The sequence below is a fragment of the Euprymna scolopes genome, chromosome 33 (assembly GCF_053919585.1).
Source record: "Euprymna scolopes isolate OS-2025 chromosome 33, ASM5391958v1, whole genome shotgun sequence".
NCBI classification, from domain to species: Eukaryota; Metazoa; Mollusca; class Cephalopoda; order Sepiida; family Sepiolidae; genus Euprymna; species Euprymna scolopes.
In genome coordinates, this window is record NC_136514.1 from 7,965,160 (window position 1) to 7,979,114 (window position 13,955).

At 33.6% G+C, this 13,955-nt stretch overlaps 1 protein-coding gene across 2 annotated transcripts in view; it reads right to left on the reverse strand.

Annotated features, from left to right (window-relative positions):
• LOC145258135 (molybdenum cofactor sulfurase-like) overlaps nt 1-13,955 on the reverse strand; it is a 1,297,067-nt gene that overhangs the window by 1,008,660 nt on the left and 274,452 nt on the right. The window lies entirely within an intron of this gene.

Sequence of the window (13,955 nt, forward strand, 5' to 3'; positions counted from 1 at the left end):
GGAAATGGGGACCAACTCCCCGGAGAGTAGGGGAGCTGGATGGTGACAATTGGTATGAAGGGTTGCCCCTACATTGACCAAGGCCTTATCTGTGGGGTCGCCCCCACATAGGGTCATTACTTGCAGTATCTGCCGGAACAGATGGTATTTATTTGCTCCCCCACTGAGCAAATTAGGCACAAGGCCGTTTTTAAGGTGAGGTAAAAACCAGCTCCCCTAAAAGTAGGCAAAAAGGGGGCACTCTGGTTACCAAAAATAATAATTGTCCCAGTATAGAGGGTTTCCCCTCCATTGACTGGTACAAATTATCTTAAGTGCAGCATCTGCCGGAACAGATGGTATTTATTTGCTCCCCCACCGAGCAAATTAGGCACAAGGCCAAGTTTTAATGTGAGGAGTGAAGGGAGGGGGAAGGGAAAAGTGGACCAGCTCCCGAGAGGTGGGAAATGGGAGCTGGTTAAAGGTCAGACATGTGGGGTTGCCCCCACATCTGGTCTTTGCTAGTCATAGCTTGCAGTATCTGCCGGAACAGATACTACACTTTGATCTTGTCCCGAAGGCCAAGAAAAAGCTTAAAAAACTAAGAACAGCATGTATTAACAACAGACCTTTGATCTTAACCAAAAAGTCCCCGCACAAAAGTGTTACGGACAGACCGACAGACCAACGGAGTGACTTATAGGGTCGCTTGCACGCGACTAAAAACACATTATAAGTTTAGATAATAATTTGGTATATTCTTCAGACGCATCCGGGATATTCTTCAAACCGTCCGCTCTATAACCACACCTTACCCCATTAGTTGGCATGTATAAATAAATAGGAAAATAGACCGGGGTCTTAAAATTATCCCCAGATTATAAGATAGAGGTGCTTTACTGGGTCTTTTTTTGTGTCTATATATTTTTTAATTATTTCTTTCATCTGTGTTTAGCTTTTCCTTTTTTTAATCGCTTTTAAGAATGGCATCTCAACCACTTGAGATTAAATTTTCGAGTGAGTGGAAATCACTTTGAACTCTATCTATAAATCCCATGAAGCAACACAACCCTCCCGCTCACGTACATACTCTCACAGACATGCTTTCGCTCACACTATACCAAAGCGCTATCTGTAGGAGAAAAATGTACATCTATGACCAGAATTGTATCTAGATAATAATAGATAGATGGCAACCTACTGACAAAGAGAGATTACGAAAGAATTAGAGTGACATGTACTAGTGTATATTTGGAAAAAAATACTGAAGAAAATATTAATTCACGCGAGTTAGAAAACGCTCGATAGGTACAATACATACTAGTTTTTTTAGACCTAAAAAACGTGCAGACATTATAGCCAATTGTGATAGTACGAGAGGCGTGCAATAAGTAATGCCTCTGGCCTACATCCCTTAGCAGTAGAGCAATGAAACTTAACAGTTATTAGTTTTTCTCTACATAGGAACCACGAAAAGGCATGCATTTCTCCCATCGTTTGATGCAGCTCTGGAGACCGTTTTTGTAGAACACCCCCGGTTGGTCCTCCAACCACGACGTGACTTCAGAAATCAAGGATGCATCATCTGGGAAACACTTTCCTTTCAAAAACAACTTCATGGCTTGAAAGAGGTGAAAGTCAGAGGGTACAAGGTCAGGAGAGTAGGGAGGATGGGGAGATTTCATAATAACACGTCTGTGCTTCTGATCTGGCGACATCTGAGTTGTGGACCGGAGCGTTGTCCTGCAGGAAGAGGAGGGTACCTTTGATGATCTTGCCCTGCCTCTTGAATTTGATAGCTTCCCTTAATTTCCTCAAAAGTGAAGCATAATAGGCTCCTGTATTTGTGGTACTCTTTGCCAGGAAATCTGTCATCACTACTCCGTCCTGGTCCCAGAAGACTGTTAGCAAGACCTTGCCAGCGGAGGGCTGCACCCTTGCCTTCTTTGGAGGTGGTGAGTCCAAGTGCTTCCACTGCATTGACTGGGCGTTGGTCTCTGGATCATAGTGATGGACCCAGGTTCACTCCTGTGTAATCAGTCTTTTGAAAACCTTTGACTCATCTTCTTGGCACATCTCCAAATTCATCCTCGAGCACTCAACTCGTTCTCGCTTCTCAAATGGTGTGAGCAACCTGAGAATCCATCTGGCAGACTCCGTGTGCATATGAAAATGGTCATGAATGATAGTTTCCACAGACCCTGTACTAATCTTGACATCTTGGGCTATTTGGCGAATAGTAATGCGCCGACCTTCCAAAATGGCAGCCTCAACTTGACGGACAGATGTCTCATCAATGGCAGAAGAGGAACGACCAGGTCTGGGATCTGTTTCCACAGACTTCCGGCCATATTTGAATTCACGATGCCAGCGTTTTACAAGGTCATATGATGGGGCATTATCACCATAAGTTTGTTTCATTTCATCAAAAGTCTCCTGCGGTGTGCGTCCTTTCAAATACAAAAACCGGATCACTACTCGACATTCAACAAGCTCCATTTCACACCTGACTCAGTTCAAACACCTGTAAAACAGAAAGCACAATTAGTTCAGAGTTGTAATTTGTCACATAACGCGTAAAGATATAAATCATTGCACTTGCAAAATTTCAGCTAGATCAGACAATTGGAAATGGGTCAGTGGCATTACTTATTGCACGCCCCTCGTATAACGTCGCATGCTATCCACGGCGTTGTATGCCAAGGATTTTTCAGTCTTCTGTTCTTATGACTGTATTGTCATAGTTTCTAAGATAGGAAGCCACCGAGAGGACCACGCGGGTTCCCAAGTATCAAAATAATATTAAAAAAAAGAAACAAAATAAAAGCAAGCACATATATCGGTTTGATATGGGTGTGTGTGTTGATCTTCTATACGCTAAGGCCCACATCTATATCTCCTGTCGAGGTTGCATCCGTCCATTTGTGAGTCCTCATCTGCTCCGAGCCACTATTAATCTTTAACTGTGTCCGGCTCTAAACTCGTCAAGTATCCAACTCTTTTGTCATATGTTCAACTCAAGACTAACATGAAATTGCTATCAAGTCTGAATTGCCACCGCCATAAAACTCCAGAGTTCACCCAGCGTCATAAACCCACAGTCAATAGTAAAGTACCCGCAAACTGAATCTAAATATATCTCAGGCCCATTGTTCGTTTCTTTTGTAACACTTTGCCCAGTAAACATATGTCAATTTATTTTTGTCTATCCCAATAAGTGCTACAGACCACTGGTTCTTTTGTTCTCTTCATTTGTCACACTATAAGTTTAACTCCAACCTGCCCTCGTGAGGAGGCAAGTAAACAGCATCTATTTTTTGTTTGCATAAAGGGACAAATTTCGACTCATTGCTTACTAATAAAACCTTTTTTTCTATTTTACTTGAATGTGCTCTGATTATCTGATTATGTTGTTATAATTATCAGCGTTATTCTTATTAACCCATTTTACTTTTTATCTTTAATTATTATTTGGTCAATGTTATTATTACTCATTATGAGTTTTCATACAAACTAACATCAAAGAATTCCCTTTGAGAACAACCAGTGTCTACAGCTTTCCACCTCTTTCGATAATATTTGCAAATTAGTTTGCGTTACCACAATAGACGTTTACCATTGATTTCTCGCTGGCAGCGACCATTCGTCTTCATTGGAATTTGGGTGGCACTAAGCCTCTTCAAGGTCACAGTCATTTTCGCACTTATCCAGTGGAGGTCTGTTTGGTGTTTTTTCATTTCGATCTTTCCATCCTCCTTGATCCTCCTCGGCTATTTAGTGTGGCGCGACTTTATGTTGAAATTACTGTTTCTTAGGAGGGGGTTGGGTAACTTAAAGTTATATAATTTCACTTTCCATGATTCCATGTTTTATATCTGTGTCAGTTTCTATATGTTCGGCTCATGTGTATTGGTCTCCACACTCAAAGGTTTTCCTTAATATTTCATTATTTTTTCATTATTGTTAACCGTTGTATCTTCTCAGTCATCCCTTTGATTCCAATCTCAACCATTCTTCCTGGTCTTCACCGATGATTTCCCAAATCACCTTCTTAGATCATTCTTAAACATTTATGCAGATGACACCACAATCTTTGGCAACACTTCAAAGCACAATAATGACCAAGGACTTTCTGATTCTTTCTCTTCTGATCTTGAGAACTTGGTGCTGTGGAAAAAGGTGGCTGGTTAATTTTAATTCATCGAAAACCAAACCTCTCCTTTCATAGTAATCGCTTTGACCCCTACCATACCCAAATTGAAATGAGTAGGTCTCGTCTTATAGAAGCTCCATATCTTGACAAGCTTCTGAGACTGACCTTCACTCCTGGTCTGAAATGGAGCACATACATAAAATCTATTACAAATATGGCTGGGGAAATGGTTGGATCATTCTAACACTCCAGTAGGTATTTACTATCTGTATAAGAGCTAGGTACGCCCTAAAATAGAGTAGCGTTGTTATATTTGAGCAGAAGCTCTTCAGCGCACTCCATCCAGTCTTGATAGAGTTAAAAACTGGCTTCGAAACCTAATATGTGTTGTTGCAAAGAAAAAAAAGAGTACACAAAGCCTCAGCTCACTGCAGCAGCGTCGTCCCTCAGTACTTTCTGTAGACTCGTTTTCACATCTATATCATCTGCTCCTGTGGCCTATTTTTATAAAAGACAGAGTCCTCCAAATTTTCATATGTGCGCGAGAGCACACGAGATTCTGTGAGACTGCATTGTTATATAAGGCCGCAGGCACCATCTTGGACCTTTTTCAGCATCATGATGCTGCGTCGGCAAAGCACACACCGAGGCCGTTTAAGAGGCAAGCCTGCGTTCCCGTAATTTTAGCCACAGTATGTGATGCCCTTTTCTCTTCCATGCAACCTCTTTCCCACAGAAGAGACGTCGCGAATCTGTCTCTGTTCTATCGTTATTTTTATGACAAGTGCTCAACTGAACTCCAATCTATCTTTCCCCCTTACCAAACTTTGACAAAAACACACGACTAGCTACAACCACTATAAACTATTGTCCGCACTCTCTATCTGTGCCTAAATCTAAACGCAGATTCCATGAACAACACTTCCTTCCCAAAACTGCTCGCCTGTAGAACGCATGCTTTCCGGCTGAATACAACATAAAGCCTTCAAATCCGATGTAAACAAATTCTTGTTGAGCCTTCCTCAAAAATAATGAATTTCTACCCAATTTGCAACATTGACAATTACTACACTACCACCTAACATTCATTAATCCTTGTCCTCGAGTGGTATTCGAATCTTGATAAATGGTGACTCCCAAACAGAAAAAAGACCAACTCTTTTTTCAATGTTTTTCCATATTGGTCCCAGTGCTCCTATTATTAGTGGTGTTATTTTGACTTTCTTTCTCTTCCATATCCCTTTGATCTCTCTGGCAGATTCCATGTATTTGCTTCGCTTCTCTGATTTCTGTGGTCTGCTGGACGGCGAAATCTACGATCTGAACGGACTTTTTCTTCTTGTTAATTATTATGACATCGCCTCCCATAACAGGTGTTTTCGTGCTGAACACGGCATCATACCAACTATTAATAGCTGGTCAACTTAGATCTTGCGGTAGAAAAGTTAGAAGTCTCATGTAAATGAATTTGATCCGATGTCCTGTGAAAATCTTTTTAATGATTTGAATTTAGTCACGTGACCCGTACGGATTAAACGTTTGCTTCATTTTTTTTCAATATAAAAAGTGTGCGGACATATGTTTATTGACATGAAAATTAGAGCTTATCAAAGATATGACTAAAATATATACCGATGTGCAATCATTATATTTGCATAAATTTACACATACACACACGCGCACGTATGGCACACATATACATACACATATGTCTGATTGAACACAACGGAGTTATTCTTTTTTCCGATTTTCTGGATATCTTTTCCATTCGCCGAGCAGTCTTTTTATATCAGCTGGCATGTTATATAAAATGGCGCCCAAAAGTTGTTGTTCAGCCATGTTCTTCTCAAGCGCTTTCTATCGGAGCGTCCGATTATCACCATCAGCGATTGTTGTTGCTGTTGTTTTCTCTTATTTTCCTTTCAGACTTAGTGTATTTATAATTTTTTATTGGTGAATTTTTAATTTTTTTTATTATATTATTTTTTTATTTTTAAAAAGTAGGGTGCAGGATGATTAGAGGCGAATTATTTTTATTTTTAATTCCGATTTTCTTATTTTATGTTTAATTTATTTAGTTTCTTGTTAGTTATTAAATACTGTTAGTATATTTATCCCGGTGTTAAATGAGATCCGGTTAAAAAGGGGGTTGTAGTTTTTTAGTTAAGTTAGTTAAGATATTTCTTATGTCGGACGACTGTAGGCTTTTATCGTGGGATGTTAGGTGTTGTTTTATGTCAGGTAAATGATGGGTTAATCGTTGGGAGAGTGTTGTTGTGGTGTGGCCTATGTATGCATTGTATGAAATATACTAACAGTATTTAATAACTAACAAGAAGCTAAATAAATAAACTATAAAACAATAAAAGAAATAAAAAATAGGGAAGATAGGAGAAGTGAAGAAAGAAGGAGATGAAAACAGCAGACGGGATACGGAAATACATATATAAATAGATAAAAACAGATAAAATAAAAGTAGAAAAAATGGGACAAGAAAAATCTTCCAACAATTTTCCAAAAAGCAAAGTTCAAAAATAATATGATATAATATAAGATAATACAATATAATATAATATAAAAATACAATGATACAAATTACAGTGAAGTCTTTAGTTTAGGGTTCTAAAATGCGAAGAATATGGCAACGGTTTACAAATCCAACAAGATAAAAAAATGTGAAGCATCAAGTCTTAGTACAAGCCCTGCCAATCCAGAAGGTATTTGTACGATATAGCAAAATTCTTAGAATCTATATATTAGTACTGTAGTACCTTGAACGTACGTAGTATGTACGTGTGTCACGTTTCTCAGATTATAAATTATCAGATCGGGAGATCCTATTTATTAAAAAGGATTATAGAAAATGATAACATACTATAAACATTAAATTAGTATATAGATACGCTAATTTAATGTTTGTAGTATGTTTTCACCTTCTATCCTTCTTTTTAATAAATAATAGATAAAAACCTTATTAACAAATAGGATCTCCCAATCACTGAAGAAGCAATGTAAAAAAGAATAAATAAATAAAATTATTTCGCTTTTGGGCCGTACGTAAAAGAAAAATATACTTTCTTGGTCTTCTAGCTAGGATCCAAGGATCTGTTCTGTCTAAAGATGATATAAACATTTTTGTGGGGTTTCCGTCGCGCCAGGCATACATACAAAAGGTATTGGAGATAAACCGTAACAACCAGATATATTCTGACAATACATTAAGCAGATTACTTAGATAAATACATTAGTTTTAACAAAAGGGTTACAATAATATCGCGGGTCTCCATTTGTAAAAAAAAATGTCTACAGAATGTCCAGCAGCAATATGAAGAAAGATGCCGCTGGAATTTCCACGGGTGCCGCTAGTACTGGTATAATCCTTTGAATTGATGTGAAAATGGAAAGACCTTGGTGGGAAATTATATATATATATATATATATATATATATATATATATATATATATATATATATATATATATATATATATATATATATATCGGAGAAAAAAGGCCAAAGTCCCTAGTGTTTTGATGTGATGTTTTGAATATAATAAACTAGTTATGACCAAAGTTTCATTTCATTCAGACAAAATACTAAGAAACGTTTTTCTGTTCATCCCGTGTATATATATATATATATATATATATATATATATATATATATATATATATATATATATATATATATATATATATATATTTAAATAATATGTGCGGAAATTTCTCCAGAGCTCTTTCGGCTATAATCTCTTCAGGAAAAATTCGATAGCATACAGAACAATATTATTGGCGAAATTAAAGAGCACTACGGGGGAATTTGGATGTGCCAAAATTAAGAAAAAAACGATTAAAAAAAAAATGTAAATACGGCGTTTAAAAGCGACTAAAACTGAAAAAAGAGGGAGAAATAGTTCCCCAAAGTGAAATAATGCTTTTGTTGTCACCTTTTGCCGGCATAAAGAAGGTTTTCGAACCGCAATAGAGACAGACTCCAAAATCTTAAAATGATTTTTGGAGTCTGCTCTGTGTATCAACTCGAACCACTGTATTTTATATTTATCAGCACAGCATGGATTGTCAACAAAATGCTGGCAAATAGCACCGTGCAAGGCCACAGAAGGAGGGAGACTACCAGATCCTACCCTCCCCTGTCTGATTTTAGATGGAACGTGCTGGTTTATACGAGTTAGCAAACGCAAAGATGTTCGCCCAACATAACCAGCATCGAACAGGCATTTAAATTGATAAACAATATTACTAATTTGGGTGTAGGGCAAACTACCTTTGCGAAAAGAAGGAAAAGCATGTCTCGTAGTGTATACCAAACGCAAGGACACAGAGTAGAAGCACTTGTAAACACTTCTAACAATCTATTTTGTCAAAAAATATTACTTAAATCTATTTATACATTTTTTACCTCCAAACATTTATTTAATATATATAAAAATGTAACTCTTGGTTCGTTCGCAATTAATTGTCTAAAAAACCACTGGACGGATGGCTTCCACGTTTTGGTACAATATGTTTACTATATCCATGTGTGTTTTTATATATTTCTTTTTAATTATAACATTATACTTAATTTTTCTATGATAAATAGGTGGATTTCTTTGTACCGAGAGGCCACTTTTTTATTTAGGGACAATTATTTATTACCGCTTCCTGTCACGTGGCCAGTGTTTCTAATTTAGCGGTTTTCCTGCTAGATCTGGAGATTTCGTTTGCAATCTAGCGGGAAATTCTAGAAAATCTGGAGATATTTCGCACCCACACACCCGCAAGCGCTTGAAAATACTTTAAAGCATAAAATAAATTCATTCATGTAAGTAAAAAAAAAGTAGCATTTATTGCCTTTGGTAACAATTATTTATTGATTATTTGTTTTGTTTTTCACCTTTTTTTCGGCTAACCATTCTTAAATCTCGCTATAAAATCGATTTTTCCAAGTACATTTTAGGTGGGAGGGCATTCCAACCTTCGAAGTTTAGTTTAAAATACGAAATTTAGAAGTATTTAGTCGAAAATTGTAAAAAGCAAGAAACAACAGCAAAAAAAAAAAAAAAAAAAAAATTATACCAATAAAGTAGAATTTAATTATCTACCAACCTAAATATTTTAACATGCTAAAACAAAGTTCTTTTGTTTTTTTATTTTTCTAATTTCAAAATATGTTGCACCATTATTGTGATGTTTAATTTGCAGTATATTTCAATTTAACTTTTATTATAAAAAGTTTGAGTTTATGATTTGTTTCCTGCAAAAAAAATACCCTCTCTGAAAAAACAGGTAAAACTAACTGATAAAATATGTAAGCTTTCTGGGGAGCTAACCGCTTCAATATAATTCCAGAAACATATAGTGAGAAAACACGGAACATTTTATATATTGAATATACTATATTTATAATTTTTTTATGCTAGGAAGTTAAAATATGGAGTTGGGGGGGGTAGCGATTTTTGAAAATTTCAGATGGTAAAAGTTAAAAATCTAGCGATTTTCTGGACATTTCTTTCTCCTGATCTCGCGGGTTTTTTTAAATCTCATTTGCCAAAACTGTATCACTAAAAAAAAACTACAGGCTTAATGTAAACAGAATGTGTTTACAATATCGGTAAATTTTCAATAGGTTTAATCAGATGATTATTGATAATGTAATCATGTGATTGAAATTTAATTTAAATTAACCACACATAGTCGCTTTCATATCAAATATTCATCGAAAAATGGTAGATACAGATAAAATGAATGCCGACGCTCAAAGTGTATAAACATTTTCACCCCTCCCTTTACTTAAAAAATCACCAAAAATCAGGAAATTAACGAATTTTAATGAAAATTGCAGTATTTATCAAATAATGATCGCAGAATATAATGAACTAATTATTTTTGCTTAACTCTTAGTGAAAATGTTTTATTTTGTTTAAACAAAAAATACTTTTACTAAAGTTATAGTTTTCAGTAGTAAATAAAAAACGCAAGAATTTATATTTGCTTTTTTTAAAGCATTGTAATTTGTAACAATAAAACATAATTTTTACAGTAACATTACGAAAAAAGCCCCTAAAGTCCGTATTAATGAATTCGATATAACTTGAAGAAAAATGAATTCTCGCATACTATTCAGGAAATTAAAGATTCAATTAGATTCCTATTTCAGTCACCTAAATTATTTAGGGTGAAATGAGTTTAGGAATTTATAGCCAAACCTAAATATTTTTTTTTGCTTAAAAAATAGCATTAATACAGTAAGTTAGGTAAAATTTGCTCTGCTTTACGGTTGTTGTAAAAATGAAACGGAAATTTAAATTTCGTTCCCTTTTAAATTCGGTACATTTTTACATTACGTCCAACTCATCGTTCACATTCGACACATCAACTTTTATAGCTTTTCGGGTATGCTGGCAAGGTTAGGAGTGTCTATTCCGAAAGCCGTTCCTAACATGGGTAGATTGGTAGGTGTGTCAGAACTTTCGTGAAAAATAGTGAATAATTCCACCCCGTTTTTCCAAGCTTATAACTCCTCGAAAAATGTAACTCAAACCCTAATTTTTTTCAATTAAGGGAGCTAGGACCAAGGTTTCATTAAAAACAAACAAACAAACAAACAAACAACGTGTTTTTTTTTAAAGGTTTTAACTTCGGACTTTACAGGAAAATTTCTTAAAAACACTACTTTTTTTGTTTTAAATTTGAATATATTATTTATTGACCTTTTCTCTTCAATTTGTGATATATAACACATTGGTGAGTAAATTATTTACTTTTTAATAGACATTTCAAAATGGGAGGCGTGAATTATTCGACCTCCTGTCTTTCCAAGCTTATAACTCCTCGAAAAATGTAATTGAAGCCCTAATTTTTTTTCAATTAAAGGAGCAAGGACCAAGGTTTCATAAAAAACAAAAACAAAAGAAAAAACAAACAACGTGGTTTAAAAAAAAACAGGTCTCAAACTTCGAACTTTACAGGTAAATTTCTAAAAAACACTACTTTTTTGTTTTTAATTTGAATATAGTACTTATTGACCATTATTATTATTCAATTTGTGATATATAAAACTTTGGTGAGTAAATTAATTATTTACTTTTTAATAGACACTTGAAAATGGGGGGGTGAATTAAAAAAAACGTTTGTCTAAAATATTATATTCGATTTATTGGAAAGGGCATAAAAATTCACATTGACCCTGAAAATATCGTAAAAATAGAATCAATAGAAAAATTTTGATAGATTTTTAAAGCTTAAAAATTGAAAAATACTGAGTTCGTAAAATTCATTAGTCTTTAAAAAAAAAAATATTTCTATTACTTTTAAAACAACTTTATTAGTTTATTTTGGAAGTATAATCCATAAAGAAAATAAACAACCCACTTTTAAAAGAGAAATTACGAGATTTTTATATTTTATTCGCAGTTTCGTGATAAGGGTATCAAAAATTCTGATACATCTACTAGATTGGAGTGTTTATTCGTTGTAAACGTAACTTACAACCTATAAATGTCGACATTTCCAATGTGAATGGTAAGCTGGACTTATGTAAAAAATAACAAAAAGATATACCAAACTGACTTTTTCGTTTAAAAATGGAATTATTTCCCTTTCGTTATTAACTTTTTTTTTTAAATAAATATTTTGTGTTTTATATACATAACGTACAATTGTTGAATGTTACTGTTTTGATTATATTCGTTTGAGGGGGGCACAATTAAAAAATTAAGAAAGATTAAAACGAAGCGAAATTTAAGTTTCCGTTCCATTTTTACAACAACCGTAAAACAGCACATACTCAGCAAGTTTTATCGTAATTTATAAGCATTATGTTGAAACACTAAATAAAAATTTTATTTATTTTATGCATGATTAATGATGGAAGTATTTTTCTGTTTATTTTCTGAACATCTGTTAAAAAAAATAATTTGTACATTCTCTTGAAAAAAAGAATCAAAATTTTCTCTACTTTCACATAACTATTTACAGTGTTCATGTAAAGCATTCATCTGTTCTTTTTATAATAAAAATTCCGTTTTCAAAGAGAAACGTTTACTGACAAATTTCTTTAAAAAAAAAAGTGCAAGTTTTCCTGAAAAAACACCTTCACCTAACAATTTATGGTAAAAAATTAATCTTTTTTGGGGAGAAAAAATAACAACTTTTATTGATTAAAAAAATTGCAAAAAATAATAAAAGTAAATAAACGAACAAAATGCAATTTTTCTTGAGGAATGTGTTCCATTTTAACAAACTGAACCACAGCAACGCGTGGCCGGGCACAGCGCGTATATATATATATATATATATATACATATATGTATATATATAATATATATATGTATATATATGTATATATACATGTATATATATGTATATATATACATGTATATATATGTATATATATGCATATATGTATATATATATATGTATATATATGTATATATATATATATGTATATGTATATATATGTGTATATATATGTATATATGTATATATATATATATATGTATATATATATGTATATATATGCATATATATGTAAATATATATATGCATATGTGTGTATATATATATATATATATGTATATATATATGTATATATATACATATATATACATATATATACATATATGTATATATATATGTGTGCATATATATATATATGTATATATATATGTGTATATATATGTACGTTTTGAGAAAAATAGAAAAACTGAATGAAATTATTAAAATAATCAACGTTTCGTCCTTATTTCAGAGGACATCTTCAGGATATTGAAGTAAAAATGCAAGAAAAGAAAAAGTCATAGATCATACGAAAAAGAGAAACAGTTTTTGATTCCTACCCATATCGGGAAGGACAAACATATAGGCCTATCTATTACGTATTTAATAATTTTCGCATGATCTAAATTAAACGAGTGATCGTGTTCTGCACAATGGCAAAAGAGTGCATTTAGGACGTTACCATTCCTTATATCTCTTCTGTGTTCGTAAAGTCTTAACTTCAATTTTCGCTGTGTTTCACCTATGTACGCTTGTTGACAGTTGTTACATGTGATGGAATATATACGGATGTGAGGGTTTTGGGAGAGTTCTTGTTAGTTTTTAATGTCTGTTTTATTGTTGAGGAAGTTGTTTTTATCAAGTGAAAACCAAGTCTATTAAGAGTGTCGTAGATTTTTGTATTTTTGGTGTAGGTGAGAATGAAAAGATGTCTGTTTAGTAGTGAGGTATTTGTTTTATTTTTCTACGTAATAGATAGAGGTAAAAGAAGACTTTTAGAATCAACACCAATATTAAATACTAATACTATTACGCAAAGAAACGGCTTCTACCATTTAGCCCCTAGCATAGGGAAAATAATAATCAGAGAACAAAATATCAAAACAGATCCTGGCTAACCGCTTTTCCTTAATTATTTCAACAAAATGAATAAGTTTACAGAAAAAAAATGTACATATTTACTTAACGCATTTTTAAAAGTGTATATATAGACATTGAACCACCCAACCTTCCCATACGCACACATATGTTTGTCCTTCCCGACATGGGTAGGATTCAAAAACTGTTCTCTTTTTCGTATGATCTATGACTTTTTCTTTTCTTGCATTTTTACTTCAATATCCCGAAGATGTCCTCTGAAATAAGGACGAAACGTTGATTATTTTAATAATTTCATTCGGTTTTTCTATTTTTCTCAAAACATAACGTAAACGTCCGCTGGTATTTTTATTATATATATATATATATATATGCTCTTTTTACTCTTATTCACACCCTTAAATAGAATTTGCAACTGAGATATAATGAGGCTACTACAATGGAATA